Raw genomic sequence first — 19,536 nt, 5'->3', positions numbered from 1 at the left:
CTGGAAGGCACAGTCAACTTAGTGTATGTAAACTTCTGACCCACTGGAATTGTGATACAGTGAATTATAAGTGAAGTAATCTCTCTGTAAACAATTATTAGAAAAATTACTTGTCATGCACAAAGACTTGTGGAGGTCACAAATTACTTGTCATGCCAAAACTATAGTTTGTTAACAAGACATTTGTGGAGCAGTTTAAAATCGAGTTTTAATGACTCCAACCTAAGTATTTGTAAACTTTTGACTTCAACTGTACATTCACATCTCACACAGACACACACACACACACACATAATGACACACAGAAAACGGATAACGCAATTATATTTTAGGGCTTATTCTCCTCTTTTTGTGTTCAATCTAACATCTTTCCCTGCCCCCATCTGTATCTGGTGTATATCTACCCAGTCCTCTCTGTAATTTGTTCATAATGCCTGTCTGCTTGTCACACTAAACCTATTTCTGTTTCCAGTGTGTCTCCACAGAGCTGACTCTGTCTCTGTCCCGACAATCACCAGCCATTCCATGCGTAGAACTGCCTAATGTTCTTCTGAGCGTTCCCACTTGGAATGCTTCCAGGTTATATTTGGAACACAAGCCTCCCTATTGATCGTGTCTCTCTGGCTATGTTCTATACCAGGCTGTCACTAATGCTCTGTGTGTGTGTGTGTGTGTGTGTGTGTGTGTGTGTGTGTGTGTGTGTGTGTGTGTGTGTGTGTGTGTGTGTGTGTGTGTGTGTGTGTGTGTGTGTGTGTGTGTGTGTGTGTGTTGTACGTCGCTCTGGATAAGAGCATCTGCTAAATGACTAAAATGTCTGCTAGCTAGCTGTGCTTAAGGATTGTTTACATGGATGCTCTACATTATATTTTTTATGAATGAAGGTCGACAGGAGTAGATAGTAGTCAATGATGTTGATGCTGGTTGTAGTTGATTCAATTGTTATATTGTTTTTTCACTGTCTTACATTTTTTTTGCATCAGCTGTGTTGCCCATTTGCTGTCATTCTTTAGAGACGGGATACGATCTGATCAAGGGTTGAAGACAATGTAGCTTTTAAAAGTAATGCATTTGTGGAGATCGCATTCATGGTAAATGCTGCACATGCCTTTAAAAGCCACATTGTCTACAACCTGGAATCGGATAGGTTTCTAAATGGAATATTGTACTGGGAATTCGTCTGTTTTTTAACTTTTTTGCAGCGTTAGAATGAATTATAAGTATTCTGCTATATAATTCACATTTTAGCTGTAATCAAGGAAAACTCTTATTTTACATTTGAGGAACGCATTTTTAATGAATGAATCATTTTGAGGTTTGGTGAAAATTAAAGGAACTGGTGTGAATTTGCGCAAGATATGCGCTAATAGTTATTTAATTCCAGCCATGAATCTATTTATGGGTGTTATCTCCTTCTTTCTAATAAAAATATGTAGAGTGATTTAAACAGGAGAAGAGTTTGGCGGAGGGTGAGTCATCATCTTTTCAGCTAATGGCTTTCAATTTAACAGCACTACAAATGATTATCTTCTATGCAAATGTAACTGTTCGAAATGTATTTTTCCATAGACATGTCTGCCGTTGGCTTAGAACTAGTTGAACCACTCAACAGACCTTTGATGTGGCTGACAGTGTTTGAGAGGAAAATAAATATTGTAGACGATTCTGCTGCCAGTGCTCAGTCTGCCCCTGTAGTCTGAATAATTCACTGGGACAACTAAATATCTTTCTACTGACACACACATCTTTGTTCTTACTGACACACACACACACACACACACACACGTTAGAGGTATACACACACACATAGGCATGCGTTCACACACACACACACACACAGTCTCAATGGTAGAGAGGAATAGATTGAGCTGTCATTTTAAATTCCTTGAACAGCTGATGTCAGGCTTCTCTCCAGAGAAACATGTAGCAGTGGATCAGGCTGTTCAAAAAAACGTATTTTAAAGAAAACCTCACTGACTTACTCAGAACAATAGCCTGTAAGCCTACCATTTGTCTAAAATAACACTCAGCAATGTGTCACAATTGTGGCCATTTTCCCGCTACGGAAACAAGAGGATCAAATCAAGCTGCAAATCAAGTTATTTTGGGCTGAAATTCATACAGTTTGCTTGAAATTGTTGCTCTGGGTAAATGTATACTTAAAGGACACAAGGGCCAACTAGTGACCACACAGCACTGTGATCTGACACTCACTGCTACGTTGCTTCTACTGTCATATCTCACACACAGGCAGACACCTCTTAAACAAACACGAGTGTCGATTTACAGCAGGGATGATGTAATGTTTAAAAGTAAGAAAATAGTACTGAAAAATATATTACAGTATCTCTGGTGTGACGCAAAATTACACTATTAAGCTGCTAACACTGTACATTTACGGGGGAAATGGTCCCTGAAATCTTCTAAATGTTGATTTTATTTATTTTTATTTCACCTTTATTTAACCAGGTAGGCTAGTTGAGAACAAGTTCTCATTTACAACTGCGACCTGGCCAAGATAAAGCATAGCAGTGTGAACAGACAACAACACAGTTACACATGGAGTAAACATTAAACAAGTCAATAACATAGTAGGGAGAAAAATGAGTCTATATACATTGATGTAAAAATAACAACAATACATTTGTACATAAAATGCATTTATTCAGATTGGTAACAACATGAGCAACAAATGAACACTAATTGACAACAAAAGAAACACCCGTTAACACATATGTAACCAAATAAGAGCATCATTACAGCACTAATTTAAAATGACAGTATTGTGCACCTGTGTGTGTACTAGGGTGTAGGGGAGAGACAGAGAGGGAGATGGAGTTCACATTTGGGATTAGGCACAATCCTAGATCTGATCAGGGGCAAGGCAACTCTATTCAGGGAAGGGGGTTAAGAGGCGTTGAAACACAGCAGGGCAGTATGGGAAGGAGAGCATGCAGGAGAGAGAAGTCAGCCCAGCATCAGGAGTTCCTTATGGGGCTCTTTAACAATCCTCTTCAGTTCTGATTTGTCAACTCTTCCTACACCTAAGACAAACATAGAAAAAGAACGAATGGAATGAGAGACAGAGAGCACCAGGCCTGTTGCTCTGTGGGTAAAAAGATGGGGGACAAGAGACATATCAAGCTGGTGTCGTGTACGTGTGTATGTGTACTTGGAAGAATGGAGCAATGAGGTGGTTGAGAACAGCTGGCTTCCTCGGGGCCACCTTGTCATGCGCTTTGTCCTATCATCAGGGACTTATGTTGCGCAGCTGAGATCCGAGCGAACCGAATCACAGCCTGTGTCACAGGGTTGTTACAGTTAATGAAAAGTACACTGAACAAAATATTATGCATGTTGTAAAGTGTTGGTCCGATGTTTCATGAGCTGAAATAAAAAATGCCAGAAATTTTCCATTCGCACAAAAATGCGCACAAAGATGCTTAGGTTATATTTCTTGTCTTTAATAAAAACCTTATGTGGGGAAAAACTCATTCTGATTGGCTGGGCCTGGCTCCCTAGTGGGTGGGCCTATGCCTTCCAAGGCCCACCCATGGCTGCACCCCTGCCCAGTTATGTGGAATCCATAGATTAGGCCCTAATGAATGTCTTTCAATTGACTGATTTCACTATATGAACAGCAATCATGTTGCGTTTATATTTTTGTCTTGTATACATAGATACTTAGACACTGTGTCCCGGTGTTGTGGAGAGCCATTCATGCTCTCCCCATTGAGTAGACTGTATCACGATGTCATCTACACTGAACATAAATATTAATATAAACATGCTCAGTGAGTGACATGTCTGGTGAGTATGCAGGCCATGGAAGTACTGGGACATTTTCAGCTTCCAGGACTTGTGTACAGATCCTTGCGTCATGGGGCTGTGCATTATCATGCTGACACATGAGGTGATGACGGCGGATGAATGGCACGACAAATGGGCCTCAGGATCTCTGTGCATTGAAATTGCCATCAATAAGATGCAATTGTGTTCGTTGTCTGTGGCTTATGCCTGCCCATATCATAACCTCACTTCCACCATGAGGCTTTCTGTTCAAAACGTTGACATAAGCAAACCGCTCGCCCACACAACGGCAGGTACATTTGAAACCGGGATTCATCTGTGAAACGCACACTTCTCCAGCTTGCCAGTGGCCATCGAAGGTAAGCATTTGCCCACTGAAGTCGGTTACGACACCGAACTGAAGTCAGGTCAAGACACTGGTGAGGACAACGAGCATGCAGATGAGCTTCCCTGAGACGATTTCTGACTGTTTGTGCAGAAATTCTTCAGTTGTGCAAGCACACAATTAGATCAACTGTCTGGGTGTCTGGTCTCAGACGATCCCACAGGTTAAGAGGCCGGTTGTGGAGGTCCTGGGCTGGCGTGGTTACACGTGGTCTGGAGTTGTGAGGCTGGTTGGACGTACTGCCAAATTCTCTAAAACAACGTTGGAGGCAGCTTATGGTAGAACAATTAACATTCAGTTCTCTGGAAACAGCTCTGTTGGCCATTCCTGCAGTCAGCATGCCAATTTACATTTTTTTTAAAACTCTAAAATCATTGTAATGTCGTTATTTTATAATGCATTTAATGTTGAAAAAAACAAAAACTGTGATTCGTTTTTTATAATCTAACCGAAACTGAATTGACCTCAGAAAGCACTAATCGCTCAACGCCAGTTGGCAATCAGCCCGGCCCTAATCACATGCGCACTTAGTTAACGTTAGCTGGCTAGCTAGCCAGCAATGTAGTTAGGCTAACTACCTTGCTGGCTAGATTGAGCCTAGCTAGCTAGCAATCTGTGCTACTTAAGTGCAAACACTGGAATGGCTCTAAAGTGAGCTCATCCTTGATACAAAAATAACACCGTTACTGTTGGGCCTATTATGTTAGTGGGCTTATTTAGTTTGTTTTATGAAATATGAAATCTGCAAGACAGTTGACACAGATCTATCATTTAGGCCATGCTTGCATTCATGATAAGATATTATTGTTGGCTTGCTAGATTGCAGCGAGAACTTGAAACTTACCCATTGAAGGTATAAGTTTCAAATTCTTTGGAAGACTATTCCAAAGAATGGCAGCTGAGTACAAAAAATAAAAATTTTCCATACCACTTTTAAATCTAAAAGGAACAACGTCAGTTTCACTTCTAGTGGAATAATTATGGTTATCCCGGACCAAGTTAAAGTAGTTATATAGGTACCTGGGGACCATACTGTGGACAATCTGATGTACAACTTACAACCTAATCTGAGAACCTCTCTCCTCCACTTTAAGCCATCTAAGGCTTTCAAAGTGGAGATGGTAAAAATGAGTATGTGCTGGAAGTTTAAGAATAATCCTGACTAATTTGTTCTGAGATGGGCACCAGGAAGAGCACACATAAAATCTATAATAAATATTTAAATATTAGCGCGAGCAATATCGAACTCCGGGATGTAAATATATACACTGTGTATGCATATGATGGTATGTATAGACCTTATGGACAGTATATGAATAGAAAAGGTGTGTACAGTAGTAGTAATATAGGACAAGCCTTGACTAGAATACAGTATATACTGTGAATATTAAGTGGGTTAAACAGTGTGTAAGTTGTACCTAATAAAGGAATCTAAACAAGTGTTTTTTATTTGCTTTCATATTACAGTTGCTTTTTGGAGGTTATCATGTAAACCACAAAAAAAAATCATAAATAATGTTATTTTAGTATTTAGTTAAGGAATAATCATTTAGAGTATATGTGAATACTTTGGAGGATAATTCATTCCAACTCTAAAAAAACGATATATCGGCAGATATATCTGTAATTGTTGACTCTTGCCTAGCTAAAATTGGTATCGGTTTCAGAGCCAAAAATCCCATATTGGTCGGGCTACAATAATCATCAGCACAACTAGACAGTAGTGTTGTTACATTACCCTCGAAAGCTAATCAGAACTTTTGGGGCATGTTCTGTAGTCGTTGTTACACAACATTTTGGGCTGTTATCCTAACGTTAGCTAATATTCTGGGAATGTTTGCTGGGTAGTAAAGGAAGTGATCATGTATTGTTCACCATTGATAAAGCTAATCAAGTCTTTCATATGGAATTTTATTCAGATTCATGGTCACTTGTTTTAGTGTTGCCTTGAAGCTCTTTACTTCATTATTTGATCGTAAATATCATTTTTTCAGGAAATGGTCTGCAATATCTATCTTGACATAATATATAGCTACATACCTGTCTGTCAGGGCTGCCACCCAACAATGGATTCTAATCACAGCCATGCAGATAATGGCCATCCCACCATTTCAGTATTAATGTTCCCTGGACAACCAACTCTCTCACAGCAGCATATTATGGGTAATCCATTAAACAGCATGAGGTTCAGGTTTAGTCAGCGTTTCCTTTTCATGCCTTCTGAAGCATGCAGGTTGATCTGTTACCGGGGGCAACTGAAACTGATTGTCTGTATGCCTGTATGCCCGGCAGGTTGCTTTGATGTTTTGTCTTGCCGTCATTTGTTGGTTGTTGACATCTATCGATTCTTGACGTGTGCTGCTTGTTGCCCAGTGATCCAGGACGCCTGTCTACACACTTTAAAGTGGTTATCCACTGAATACTGCGATCTGTGGAGGTCATTGGAGCTGTCAGTTAGTCAACCCTCAAATCTCTCTACCATCAGCACTTTCACCACCCAACGCCATTTCATCTTCTTTCTACACGTAATAAGCCCGCACCTACACTAGCTAGTGTGGCCTGAGCCAACCGCCCAAGCAGTTAAACAGGTAGTCCGTCATTCAGGGGAAACACATCACGGTGTACTCCCCCCCTCCCATTCCATTTCCACACGGACAGGCTGCTTTGTACTGTCTCGTCAGCATTTCCATCCTGTAGACTTTATACACCAGAACTACGTGAGAGACAATGACTCAATTACCGAAGAAACACATGGATTCACACTTTATGAACCGCAATGGGACATTCATGCGTGCTCAAATGTATATGTAATGTATTCATTAGACATTATCCCTGTATCTGCTTTTTAGAACGAAAGACTTTGTCCTGCTACAGTGAACCCATCCAGTCTCCATTACTTTCTGCGTCCTTCTCCTCTAGCTCCCTTTCCTTTCCTGCTGCATGCGGCCTTACAGCCTCAGCAGGAACAATGGAATGTCTGTGATGATGATTACCAGCAGAACGTTGGTGATGGTGATTCTGCTCTTGTTCCAAATCAGAGACCGTAACCGGTGGATTATTTCGCTTAGTACAGTATATGCAGCCTTCTGTATCCGTTATGGCTCTACTATGCCTCAGCTAGACCAAAAGCCTCATGTCTCAGCACAACAGCCTTCAGTAAATGACATGTATTAGCCAGTAGAACTAGGGGTGAGGGGTGAGTGTGAGAGGGGATGGGAGGAATTGTTGATGGCACTAGGGGATAGTCCTGTCGACAGATCCCTGTCAAGGATTTAAATGTCCGGGTGTGTGAGCATTGGGCCAGTAGCCAAAAGTTTGCTGGATTGAATCCACAAGCTGACAAGGTAAAAATCTGTCATTCTTCCCCTGAGCGAGGCAGTTAACCCAAAGACGTTGATTAGGGCAGCCCCCCGCACCTCTCTGATTCAGAGGGGGTTGGTTTAAATGTGGAAGACACATTTCAGTTGAAGGCGTTCAGTTGTACAACTGACTAGGTATCTCCCTTTCCCTTCCCCTTTCACAAGCGATATTCTAAGTTTCACGTGTGCTTTTGTAACCGACTGGATTAGAACCCGAGTCTCACAATGTCAGGTAATTGCCAAAGTAAAGGAATAGACACAGAAACATACCTAGAACACGGTCGTTATATTCTCAGAATATCAGAAATGTGTATATTTACAGTAGCATGTTTGTACTTTCTCTCATTTGCCATTTAAGCAATGATGATGGCAGTTAGATATATATTAAAACATCTACATATGAATACATCATGCGGCAATGATTTCAGTATTTTGAAAGTTACATATCTTGAAGTTTTCCTTTAATTAGTTGAGTTCGGGGTTTTGTTGACGATTGCCAAACAACAACATTACCATATACACTGAGTACACCAAACATTAGGAACACCTTCCTATTGAGTTTCACCCCCCCCCTTTTTTTCCCCTCAGAACAGACTAATTTTGTCGGGGCATGGACTCTACAAGGTGTCGAAAGTGATGCTGGCCCATGTTGACTCCAGTCCAATGCTTCTTACAGTTGTGTCAAGTTGGCTGGATGTCCTTTGGCTGGTGGACCATTCTGGATACACACAGCAAACTGTTGAGCGTGAAAAACCCAGCAGCATTGCAGTTCTTGACACAAACCGGCGTGCCTGGCACCTACTACCACACCCCCTTCAAAGGCACTTAAATCCTTTGTCCTGCCCATTATTCCTCTGAATGGCACACATAAACAATCCATGTCTGATAGGTCTCAAGGCTTAAAACTCCTTATTTAACATTGATTTGATTTGATTTGTCTCCTCCCCTTCATCTACACTGATCGAAGTGGATTGAACAAGGGTCATCAATAAGGGATCATTCATTGGAAGCCTGGGGGGGGAGAAACACAGCTCCGCCTCCTGGTTCATTTCCAAGGCAATCAGGGCAGGGCTGTGTTATTAAAAGGCTTTGATCCCGCTTAATGACACTGTGTTGATTTGTCAGCTCCTTGATTATAGCCTGTGTGCCTCGTGGGGATGAAGCTGTAATAACCAGTACAGTCTCTCTGGGCTAATGCATTACACGGGTCCAATCGCCATGGCATTCATCACAACTTTCATTAACAGCAATTAATGCATTCCTGCTGGAGATGGGTGGACACCCTGAGTCACAGACCGTAGATATGACACAGGAATGAAGTGCTCTTCCAGCGAGGTCTGTGTCATATGCTAAGAGACACACCGTTAGACAAAAAATATACACACACACAACCCTATTTTGTTCCTTTTAAAACATTCTGTGTCAGTCCCAGATTTGTCCCATTCTGCACCGAATACTTAGACCAGTTTGCCACTGTTCACAGTCATGTGGGTAGAGATAATCACTGTTGATTTCCCGCTCTGATTGCTGTCTTTGCTTTGTGGCAGGGCTCTATGCTAATCAAGGCAATTAGGTAACAGCGCTTGCTTGTTAATTTATGCTGCCCAGGCATTCTGAAACGAGGTACAATGACAGTGATAGCCAATTAGAGATGTGGTATTAGATACGTTGATGTGCTATAGAGATAGACAGATAGTGCATCATCATCTCTCTCGCTTATTCATGCTCTTATTTGCATTGTCATTTAGGAAAGCTGCGTGAGAATTGTAAATGGGATCCGTTGATTTGGCTGGATAAAGAGAGTTTTGTATTTGAAGCTTGTTTATCATTTGTACTTTGTGTCGATTTATTCATAGGAGAACCAATGAGGAGTTTACATAATTGAATGAATATAGAACATGTAATTCAGAGCATACAATTGCACAACGAACGGGCTATGTAGTGATGTGTTAGTCTATTTCATATAGGACACTCTGTGTATGGTGCCTAGATGTTGTGGTTCATTTGTATTGGCCAGTTAGGGGATAAGTTCTAGTGTAGCGTGACTGGGTGTCCTTCAATCAGGCCCTCATTAGCAGAGAAGACTAGGTCATACTCAATGTTAGAGATCAGCATTCATCTCTAGAAAAGTGAACAGCCATTTAGGAAATGACCCACATACTGTTTGAATGATAAAGACCAGGATACGTAGTTGAAGTGTTGCAGGGCCTCGTGCCAGTTGTATTGTAAAATTCAGTAGGCAGGGCTCAGTGATGTTTGTAATAATAGTAATGTCTGAACAGCCCTCACGACAACAAACACATGAAAAGAATGGGGTTTTCAGACTTCTACATCTGCTTTGCTGGCTCTTTGGGTTTTTAGGTTAGGTTTCTCTATAAGCACTTTGTGACAACTGCTGATGTAAAAAGGGCTTTATAACTTAATTAGATGTATTTATTGAACAAATCCCATGGGGAAAAAATGTCACGTTCCTTATTTATTTTTTTTACATACTTTTTAAGTTAACTAGTTAGACACGTTGTTTTCAGACACGTGTGAAGTTTCACATGTACATTTTTCACGTGTTTTTTTCCTCTTGTGAAAAAAAACTCCCCACATTATATTTTTTTCACGTATATTCACCCACATCCAGCTACATCTTGTCTCCCATCCAGGGACCAACCAGGAACAACCCTGCTTAGCTTCAGAGGTAAACCAGATGAGGGATGCAGGGTGATGTGAATGTACCAAAACTTGCAACTGGAAAAATAACCTGGTCTCAGAGCCAAATACATATATTTTACTAAAATCCATACCCTTCCATTTAGTATGATATGTTACTTTAAGTTAGGTTACATTACATTGGCCTACCAATGTAATAGCAGTCATACAATATAATATGACAGGGATCATCAACTAGATTCAGCTGCTGGACGATTTCCTCTTGAGTGGATGGTTCGGGGCCTGGAACATAATTAAGCAAAAAGGCCCGATGGGTGTGGTATATGGCCAATATACCATGGCTAAGAGCTGTTCTTAAGCACGACGCAACGCAGAGTGCCGGAATACAGCCCTTAGCCGTGGTATATTGGCTACACAGTGCCCTCAACTTTTTCCACATTTTGTTAGGTTACAGCCTTATTCTAAAATGTATTAAATTGTTATTTTCTATCATCAGTCTACACACAATACCCCATAATGACAAAGCAAAAACAGTAAATAAAAAAAGTTTAGCTTTTGTTTATTCTGACCCTTTACTCAGTACTTTGTTGAAGCACCTTTGGCAGTGATTACAGCTTTGAGTCTTCTTGGGTATGACACTACAAGCTTGGCACACCTGTATTTGGGGAGTTTCTCCTATTCTTTTCTGCAGATCCGCTCAAGCTCTGTCAGGTTCGATGGGGAGTGTTGCTGCACAGCTATTTTCAGGTCTCTCCAGAGATGTACAATCAGGTTTAAGTTCGGGCTCTGGCTGGGCCACTTGTAAATTATAAAGAGAGACTGTAGATTATTCAAACAATAACTTTATTATAAGATGTGCAAAAATGGAGCAATCAACAATTACTCAAATAGTTCAGAGTTGAAAGCCCAACAAACAGAGTTGGCTCTATCACTTTTTAGAAAGCTCATCCTCTTATATGTGACAGTTAGCAGATGTGCAGTAACAGGCCTGTAGGTGCAGAGTTGTAAAAAGTAATTTAGCTCATCTGTGCAGATCAAGAAATCGGATATCGCCACCATTCTCTGTTCCTCCCTGCAATTCCCACATAGCTAAATTCCTGCCAAGGAGGAGGTCACATACTGCGGTCTCACCCAATCTGTACGCTCAGATTTATGACTAAGTCACACAAGAAAAGTTGGTATCAGTAAAAAATACTAGGATATAACAATGGACAATTCTTCTTTTTGCCTTTCCAAATCATGTCCAATCAATTGAATTTACCACAGATGGACTCCAATCAAGTTGTAGAAACAGCTCAAGGATGATCAATGGAAATAGGATCCACCTGAGCTCAATTTTGAGTTTCAGAGTGAAGGGTCTGAATACTTTTGTAAATAAGGTATTTCTGTTTTGTTTTTTATTTGCCAAAGTTTCTAAAAACCTGTTTTTGCTTTGTCATCATGTGGTATTGTGTGTACATTTCTGAGGATTGTTTTTTTAATTCTAAAATTGATTAAGGCTGTAATTGTTATTTTTAATTGTGTTACTATTTTTCCTTTAGTTTATTTAGCACATGTTTATTATCTACTTTTTAAAACTCTGCATTGTTGGTTAAGGGCTAGTAAGTAAGCATTTCACAGTAAGGTCTACTATACCTGTTGTATTCGGTGCATGTTACAAATAAAAATGTATTTGATTTGATTAAATTATATGACTTGTTAAGACATTTTTTTACCCCTGAATTTATTTAGGCTTGCCATAACAAAGGGGTTGAATACTTGACTCAAGTCCAGGGGTGTGAATAATTTCGGAAGGCACTGTAAGGTCAAAAAATGTATGTAGTGACTAAATATTGCACCTTTAACCTCTAACTGCAGTGTGCTGAATCATGGTCACACAGAGTGATTCTTGGTAGTCTTAAACAAATTTACTTTGAAACAAAAGTATACACCTCACACACTTTAAAAAAATGAGACACCTCTACCATGTCAGATATAGAGTTGAAATGCATTTCATTTTGAGTTTGCATCCCAATATTACACTTTATACACACATCACCGAATGTTTGCCTTTTTACAATTATTTATAATGTTTATTAATTATGACATTTTGAAAAATGTTAATAACATTCCACCCATGAGGCCACTAGGTCATTGGAGTTCAAAAAAATGCGCTCTGTCCACTGTTCACCGAATGTCCCGCAAAATCATTTGGGCTTTTTTGATTAATTCAACTGTTTTCTACTGCAACATGTAACACCATCTTTTCACATGTGAGGAGAATAACATTAGTTCAACTCCACATGTGAATCTGTAACTCCACATGTGAAAGGAAGATTTTCACAGTTGGAGTTTTCGGTAGCAGTTTATTTAAAACCTAGTGTCATAACACATTTATGACACGGCCATAACCATGTCATTATATATGTCATAACAGCTGACATAACACTGTCATGACACATATATTTAGATGTGTTGTGACATATATTGCAATACTGTATGGCTGGTTATAAGAGTGTCAAAGTCCACAAATCTTATCACACAAGGTAAACCATTCCATTCTACTTGTAAATAGTATGTTATAAAACGTTTCTGCAAATGCGGCGATTTATTAACATTGTAATTGTGCACACATTGATGTCGAACATGTGCTTAGTCCAATGCTCAGTCGCTGATGGCTGGGATGAATGCAGGAGCAGGACAAAACACCCTCTCTGGGACTTACTGACATATGGTCATACGCAATAGGCCTATATGGCTTATATTATTACCCTTACAACAACAACAAAACATGTCCTCTATTAGATTCTATTAATTTTGGAAGAGTAGAATAATAATGAAGTAACACATATGGAATCATGTAGTAACCAAAAAAGTGTTAAACAATTCAAAATATATTTTATATTTGAGAGTCTTCAAAGTAGCCACCCTTTGCCTTGATGACAGCTTTGCACACTCTTGGGCAGACCGTGCCACCCTCTGGAGAAACCAGTGGTTGCAGGCGGTGCAGTTGCCGTACCAGGCGCTGATACAGCCCGACAGGATGCTCTCAATTGTGCATCTGTAAAAGTTTGAGTGTTTAAGGTGCCAAACCAAATTTATTCAGCCTCCTGAGCCTGGGGCCCCAGTGTTGCGGATCAGTGAAGTAGAGGTGTTGTTTCCTACCTTCACCTCCTGGGGCGGCCCGTCAGGAAGTCCAGGACCCAGTTGCACAGGGCGGGGTTCACACCCATGGCCTCGAGACTTAACGATGAGCTTGGAGGGTACTATGGTGTTGAAAACTGAGCTATAGTCAATGAACAGCATTCTTACATTCTTACAGGTATTCTTCTTGTCCAGATGGGATAGGGCAATGTGCAGTGTGTTGGCAATTGCATCGTCTGTGGATCTATTGGGGCAGTAAGCAAATTGAAGCTGGTCTAGGGTGACAGGTAAGGTGGCGGTGATATGATCCTTGACTAGTCTCTCAAAAAACTTAATGATGACAGAAGTGAGTGCTACGGGGCAATAGTAATTTAGTTCAGTTACCTTTGCCTTCTTGGGTACAGGAACAATGGTGGCCATCTTGAATGTGGTGACAGCAGACTCGGATAGGTAGAGATCGAATATGTCCATAAACACACCAGCCAGCTGGTCTGTGCATGCTCTGAGGATGCAGCTAGGGATGTCGTCTGGGCCGGCAGCCTTGCGAGGGTTGACACACTTAAATGTCTTACTCTCATTGACAACAGAGAAGGAGAGCCCACAGTCCTTGGTAGCGGGCCCTGTCGGTAGAACTGTGTTATCCTCAAAGCGGGGGAAGAAGGTGTTTAGCTTGTCCGGAAGCAAGATGTCGGTGTACGCGACTTGGCTGGTTTTCCCTTTGTAGTCCGTGATTGTCCGTAGACCCTGCCACATGCATCTCGTGTCTGAGCCGTTGTATTGTGACTCCATTTTGTCTCTATACTGATGTTTTGCCTGTTTGATTGCCTTGCGGAGGGAATAACTACACTGTTTGTATTCTGCCATATTCCCAGTCACCTTGCCATGGTTAAAAGCGACGGTCCGCGTTTTCAGTTTTGCATGAACTCTGCCATCTATCCACGGTTTCTGGTTCGGGTAGGTTTTAATAGTCACAGTGGGTACACTTCCTGATAAACTCAGTCACCGTATCAGTATATTGTCAGACCAGCAATGTATAGTCCTGAGCACGGGTACTTCCTGTTTGAGTTTCTGCCTATAGGAAGGGAGGAGCAAAATGGAGTCATGGTCAGATTTGCACCCCCAGGGCAAACCTTGTAGGCATCCCGGAAGTTGGAGTAGTAGTGGTTGAGTGTTTTAGCAGCGCGAGTACTACAGTCAATGTGTTGCTAGATCTTCGGCAGCATTTTTCTCAAATTTGCTTTATTAAAATCCCCAGCTACAATAAATGTGGCCTCAGGATATGTGGTTTCCAGTTCGCATGAAGTCCAGTGAAGTTCTTTGAGGGCCGTCGTGGTATCGGCTTGAAGGGGGAATATACACAGCTGTGACTGTAACCGAAGATTATTCTCTTGGGAGATAATACGGTTGTCATTTGATTGTGAGGAATTCTACGTCGAGTGAACAAAAGGACTTGAGATCCTGTATGTTGTTACAATCACACCATGACTCGTTAATCATGAAACATACACCCCTGTCCTTCTTCACAGAGAGATATTTTATAAATCATTCTCGCTACTATTATTATGACATTTCACATTCTTAAAATAAAGTGGTGATCCTAACTTAGCTAAAACAGGGAATTTTTACTAGGATTAAATGTCAGGAATTGTGAAAACTGAGTCTAAATGTATTTGGCTAAGGTGTATGTAAACTTTCGACTTCAACTGTAGATACTGTATTTTATACCATATTTTGCGGTCATTGCTCATCCATATATTTATATGTACAGTACATATTCTTATTCCATTCCTTTACTTAGATTTGTGTGTATTAGGTAGTTGTTGTGGAATTGTTAGATTACTTGTTAGATATTGCCGCACTGTCGGAACTAGAAGCACAAGCATTTCGCTACACTCGCAATAACATCTGCTAACCATGTGTATGTGTCGAATAAAATTTGAATAATGATTAGAATGAATAATGTCCGACAATACCTTTTAAATTCTATGCGCTACACATTTTGCTAGAATTTTTACATCACAACACTGAAATGTAAGAGGCCTTCATTTTTTTAAATGGACTTGATCTTTATTTTTCCCACTTGTATCCTTTTTCCGTAATAATGAAATCAGACCTTCTTGTTGAGTGCCTGATAATCTACCACTTTCATTGGAGTGAATTTTTCCCAATTTTCCATCCAGTTTGTTTTATTATTATAATATATTACACTTGATCTTTGTTTAATAAGTTCTATCTGTTCTTTTAGACCTTCTATTTCCTTTGTTAGTATGAACCCATTTGACCTAAAATGCGTTTGTTTTAGAGATGAATAATGAATTGCATCGCATCTAAAGGCACATTTAAAAGTGTCCCATACTATAAGGGGATTTGCTGTACCTATGTTATGTCAGAAAAAATCAGTTATAAATTCCTCTGTCCTAGTTTAAACAAGTTATCATTCAATAGGCTTTGTTTAATTTTCCAATATCCTCGTGGAATTTTAGTAAGAGTAGTTTATATACCAATTATCTGATGGCCCGACCGCATTCTATCCCCTATTAACACTTTTGGTGCCGACGAGAATGACATAAGAATGAAGTCAAGACGACTATCTTGATTGAGCCTCCGCCATGTATATCTCACTAGGTCAGGATATTTTAGACTCTGTATATCCACTAGATCCAATATATCCATGACATTCATGATGTCCTTAAGAGCATGAGGGTGATAGTTTGTAGTGTGACTTCGTTTACGGTCCATTGAGGTACTTAAAACAGTAATATAATCTCCCACCATAATAATAGAGTATTGTATTGCTTGCAGGGTTGATAATGTATTATATATTTTCAAAGAAGCGTGGATCATCATTATTTGGTCCGTAAAGGGTAATGAGCCATATCTGTTGATGGTCTAATAACATAATTTAAAAACATCCATCTACCTTGCATCTACATGCACATTTGGAGCAAAATTACTGTTAATTAATATCACCCCCTTTCAGTTTCTTTGCCCATGGTAGAAGTATATTTCACCCCCCCCCCCCAGTCCTTTTTTCCACACAACTTCATCTAAAATTGAGTTTCCTATAAACAACAGGTGTTCTTTTCCTTCTCTTTGAGCCAGGTAAATATTGTTCCTCTTTTCTTATTATCAGCTCAGCCATTACAATTATAACTGACTATTCTTATTTCACCATAATGAGATGGCAAGTTTCGAATCTATTTGCCATAATGTATGTTTGTAAATGTACCATTAAAAAGTAACAGGGACTGAGTTTCCATACAGCTGTGCCATGATATTTGCATTGCTATTGTTCTCCACTATTCCACCCACTAAAGCCCCCCCCCACCCGAGGGTTAGTCCTTCGAAAAGAGCGCACAGTGCCACCCAAAGAACAGAAGCAGATCAACCGCTAAAAGTATTTCCAATGCCCTCACCTCAACTTGCTTTATATATCGCTATTTAAAAATATGTATTTTTATATATATATATATTCAGTGTGGAGAACAAGTATTTGATACACTGTCGATTTTTTGCAGTGTTTTAATAAAGTAAAAAGGAAAGTTCTTCAGGCAAAAATATAAATCCACAACGTCAAATGTAATTCCAAGAGAAAAAGGTAATCCTCCAAGTCACAAGGTAAACCCAGAAGGTGGTAGGTACAGCAGGAAAAAGCCTCAAAGGATAATCAACAATAAATAAACGAGAACAAAAACAGAGTACCACAAGAGTCCAATTGGAGCAACAAATGTTCACAGCATTGCTAGGGCTGGGTGCTAACATTCAAACACAGAGCAAAGAACTGAGGAAAACTAAGGGTTTAAATACATTCAAGGGAAACGAGGCACAGGTGCAAATAACAACTGGAAACAAGGGAAAAAAAAAAGGGTCAAAAAAGCACAATGGGGGCATCTAGTGGCCAAAACCGGAACAATTCTGGCCAAATCCTGACACCTAAATATTGTTATGTAACTTTTATTTTTTAGAAAGATACGTTTGAAATGGGAATGATCTAGTTGACTCAACAACCAAAAACATATCTAAGTTTAGCATTCTTACAGAACCAGAAAATCATTGATCCTGCTTTGTAGTATAACCCTCGGATCTATTTTAAAAACTGGGTTCACAAGAAATCTCGACTCTAAAATCTCACGTATCAAAACTGTAGTTTCCCCCTATTATCTTCCTCCTCCTCTTTTCTCTTTTCTCTAAATGGTTGACCTGCTAGAGGGTTGAAGGATGCTCATGTACTCCTGTGGCTATTTGAGGTCACGTGGAGATTGAGACGTGGACTGTTGTCACGTTCCTGACCTATTTCTGTTAGTTTGTTGTATGTGTTAGTTGGTCAGGACGTGAGTTTGGGTGGGCATTCTATGTTTTCTGTTTCTATGTTGGTTTAAGGGTTGCCTGGTATGGCTCTTAATTAGAGGCAGGTGTTTGGCGTTCCTCTAATTGAGAGTCATATTTAGGTAGGTTGTTTCACAGTGTTCGTTGTGGGTGGTTGTCTCCTGTGTCAGTGTTTGTCGCACCATACGGGACTGTTCGGTTTGTTTTGTACATCGTCATTTTGTGTAGTCTATTTTCCCTGTTCGTGCGTTCTTCGTGTTTAATGTAAGTTCGTCGTCCAGGTCTGTCTACTCCGTTTGTTGTTTTGTTAGTTATAGTGAAGTTCGTGTTTTTTTCGTCTTGTCTTTAAATAAATTATGTGTTCACAACCCGCTGCGCCTTGGTTCCATCACTACTCCTCCTTTTCGGTTGAAGGGGAGGAGGACTACCATAACAACTGTGGAGTTTTAGTGCAGTCTGATTTGTCAGGGTTGAACCACAAAACCACAAATTTGTGTGAGCAGAATCTGTGCCAAACCCCCCAAAAAAATCTTCAATCAGGGCAGCTGTCAAACATGTGGTGAGCTGGCATTTGCCCGAGCACTTTTCAATCAGTTGATTCAGTTAAATAAAGAATATTGACGCAATAGTGTTGAGAGGGGCAAAATTATGTTTTTTTAGACCGATTTGCCTCAGTAATTTGTCAACTTGCACAATTTGTCTGTCCTTCAAATCAGAGTGCTGCTGCAGGCTCTGTGCATGTCTTGACCAATCAGATTAATTGTAATTGTAGGTCGCGCAGCCCAAATTGCAGACTTGACTATCCTCTGGTAGACTATTTCTTTAGCAAACGTGATAACACATCACTCCCGACAGACACAAGCAATAACTCATTATATTAATGTTGTAGCAGCCTGTACCTAAACATTAGCAATCTGACATGCTGTATTGCATGGAAACAAAAATATGTTTTCCAGTCTGATCAGCTGTAGGCTAGGAACAACAGCAGGGTAAACGAAATGGTAACGCTGTCAATTTATAGCCCTTCTGTGTTAAAACCACTCTGGTCATGGTGTTAATATTTTGGGAGTTAAAACAACACTAAATGGAGTAAATATCCAACTCTCAGAGTGTTGCTTAAAATTTAACTCCAATTGCCATTTTACTCTTTACAGTGTTGTTTTTAATCAACTCTATTGCCATTTTACCCTTTTCTGTGTTGTTTTGAATTAACAATCAACTCCAGCAGAGTAAATTTCTCTTTCAGTTAACTTACTTTGAGTTATAAGGGTGTAAAGCCTTTTTTTATTTTTTTTAAATATGTGTCACCTTAGAGTGATTTGCAATGTGATATCCAATCTACTGTATGTTGGAAGCCAACTTGCAGGAAGATGTCCAGCACTTTTACATCACTCACAGCTTACATTTAGAATGCTTGTCAGAGTAAGGGGGAAAGAATACATTAAATGAAAATCTCACTAACAGTTGCTATAAATCCAACCATTTACAGATTGGATTAGTTTCGAAAAATTTGCATTTCTTATCTTTGTGTAGCATAAGATCAAAACGAATAAATTTGCCTGTGTAAACACAGGTATTGAAACAAACAATAAAAATAAATCAACCTGCAACAGAGCATGCTGGGAAATATGCCAATGACGCCCCTCCCACATCTGTGGCTAACTCCATAGATTTAACTAACTCTCTCTGGTTAAAAGTGTAAAAAAAAAAAAGTACTCTGTCCCAGTGAACTCCAGCTATCGACACTAATTCCAGGGAGCGTATCACTCGAGGGTTAAGATTTAACATATAACAGCAAAAAAATGTTAACATTGTGATTTAAACTATTCTTGGTTTACTGTGTACTCTACAGATGTTGTAGAGCATGAACCTGCA

Source organism: Salvelinus fontinalis, chromosome 20 (assembly GCF_029448725.1).
Source record: "Salvelinus fontinalis isolate EN_2023a chromosome 20, ASM2944872v1, whole genome shotgun sequence".
NCBI lineage: Eukaryota > Metazoa > Chordata > Actinopteri > Salmoniformes > Salmonidae > Salvelinus > Salvelinus fontinalis.
This window is presented reverse-complemented; position numbering follows the sequence as displayed.